The sequence below is a fragment of the Benincasa hispida genome, chromosome 9 (genome assembly GCF_027475165.1).
Source record: "Benincasa hispida cultivar pf3 chromosome 9, pf3_genome.v1.1, whole genome shotgun sequence".
Taxonomy (NCBI): Eukaryota; Viridiplantae; Streptophyta; class Magnoliopsida; order Cucurbitales; family Cucurbitaceae; genus Benincasa; species Benincasa hispida.
In genome coordinates, this window is record NC_143486.1 from 52153879 (window position 1) to 52156496 (window position 2618).

General features: G+C 39.5%; 1 pseudogene; it reads left to right on the top strand.

Annotated features, from left to right (window-relative positions):
* The first annotated feature begins 839 nt into the window (after positions 1-839).
* LOC120084770 (uncharacterized) lies at positions 840-2618 on the top strand (annotated as a pseudogene).

A 2618-nucleotide genomic window follows, 5' to 3' on the forward strand; every position in this document is an offset into this window, starting at 1 on the left:
ACTGAGCTTGAGCGACAGCAAGAGGCATGAGAGCGAGAGGCACGAGAGACGCGAGACCGAGAGCATGTGGGAACGACAACAAGAGAGATCCATGTATATTACTATTAGCTTAATAAAAAATGTTCTCTTGCTTTGTAGGATGACATGAAAGTGTGTACTAATTCGATACGAAGGTCATTGGGATGAGAACCAAAATTTGTATGTTGGAGGCGAGCTAACAGGAAAAGTTGTGCTTATTACCTTGAAGTATGAAGAACTTAAAGCTCATATTTACAGGATTGCAAATGTAAGTTGCTCAGAGTTTGATGTTATTATGAGAGTTAAATATAAGCTTGACTTTGAAGTCCCTCACAGTACATATGAAATGATGGTGATGTTTACTTCCTTCTTTGCCGGGATGATCTTTCTACAGTTCAACTATATGTAACACTAAAATCATACCACGATGAAAATGTGAATATGAATGATGATGGTATAGGTGTAGACAGACAATACGAGGCATCATATGAGCTTAATTAAGAAGAGGGTGATATTCCATTGTCTATGAACACTCAACCATCAACATTATCAATAGACAATGACAACATTTGTGCAGTGGACTTGGAAAGAGAAACTCAATGTAACAGACTTGTGCCTGGTAATGAGAGATCAGCAGGCTTGAATTTTTTGGATTGTGGTCCTTCAGAAGAGCGTGATCCTTTCATGGTCGATAATGAAAGATCAGTAGGATTAAATTCTATGGACTGTGGTCCTTTAAAGGTGCATAGACCTGTAATGGCTGTTACTGAGAGATCAAGAGAAATGAATTCCATGTCTTCATGACGTAGAGAGAATTGATTATGCTTGGCACCTCTTCATCCGAGACAGATGTTGAAGTTGATCAAATTTTTTTGAGTAAGAGTGATTTAAAAATGAGATTGTTTATCTGTGCATAAACAATAATTTTGAATATAAGGTAAGGAAGTCAACTAAGTCTTTGTTTACTGTTAAATGTATAGAGGATAATTATAAGTGGAGCCTTCGTGTGATTAAAATTCCAGGGTATGACATATTTAAGATCACGAAGTATATGCGGTCACAAACATGTTTTATTGAAATTTTAAATCATGACCATAGACAAGCAACGACAACGGTTGTTGGTGAACTAATCAAAGACAAGTTTACAGGCATAGAATGTGTTTATAAACCTCATCACAACGTCGAGGTTATGAGGAAAGAGTACGGCATAAACATAAGTTATGATAAGACATGGCGTACAAGGGAAACCGCTTATGCTCTCGCCAGGGGTACTCCAGAAGAGTCATACGCTGTTCTACATGCATATGGTGAAACGTTAAAGATGGAGAATCCAGGTACAAGGTTTGAAATCGAACTTGAAAGTGATGTCCATTTCAAGTACATGTTTATCGCATTAGGACCTTGTATTAGAGGTTTTTCAAGTTGTCGGCCTGTGATAATTGTTGATGGATCGCATCTGAAAGGAAAATACAAAGGGACCATGTTGGTCGGCGTCTCCATGGATGGCAACAACCAAGTTTACCCACTAGCATATGCCATAGTGGACAATGAAACTGATCGAGCTTGGAAGTGGTTTATGTCGAACTTGAAGTGTGCCATTGGAGAATCCTCTAACTTGGTGTTTGTGTCCGATCGAGCGGTATCTATTGGCAATGCCATTCGTGCAGTTTTTCCCACAACATTTCATGGATTGTGCACCTACCACCTAGAAAATAATATTCTTTCAAACTTTAAGGACAACACAATTGTTAGGATGTTCAAGGATGCAACCAGGGCATTTCGCATGTCAGAGTTCCAAGCACACTGGGACTAACTACGTACTTTTCGAAATGGTACAGTATCAAAATATTTGGAGGATATTGGTCTTGAAAGGTGGGCGTGTGTTTACTAAATAGAACGAAGATACGATAATATGACATCCAATAGTGTAGAGTGTTTCAATTCATTGACCAAAGAATATCGACAGTTGCCCATAATGTGCTTGTTGGAACACGTTCGAGGCCTCATCCAGTCATGGTTTTATGAATGGAGAAATTATTGGGCATCTCAAACGACATCACAGTCGGACTACTGTGAAAATCGATTAACAACTGAGTGTGACAAAGGCAGACGATATCGAGTTGAGCCGATTGATTGTTATAAGATTCATGTGTGAGACAATCGATTGGACGGTATTGTGAACCTCCATACAAAGGAATGCACATGCAAGAAATTTGACTCACTCGGTATCCCATGTTCGCATGCGATTGTGGCTGCGCGAGAACAAAACATCCTCATCCATGGTTTGTGTATATAGCGTTGACTCCCTCATGGCTGCTTATGCAGAGCCTGTAAATCCACTTGGTCACATATCTGAATGGAAGAGACCTCCAGGATATGTGGAAAAGCATATTGCACCTCCTAGAAAAATGGTACAGGTCGGGCGACGAAGAGTACAAAGAATACCATCAAGAGGAGAACAACGCAGACAAATAAAATGTGGTAGGTGTGGGAATTACGGGAATAATCAGCAAAATTGTAGTGAACCGCTGATGATCGAGCGACCTATTGATTCTAATACAAATGATTCAAATGTCGATCGATTGTGGTTGTCTATGTAA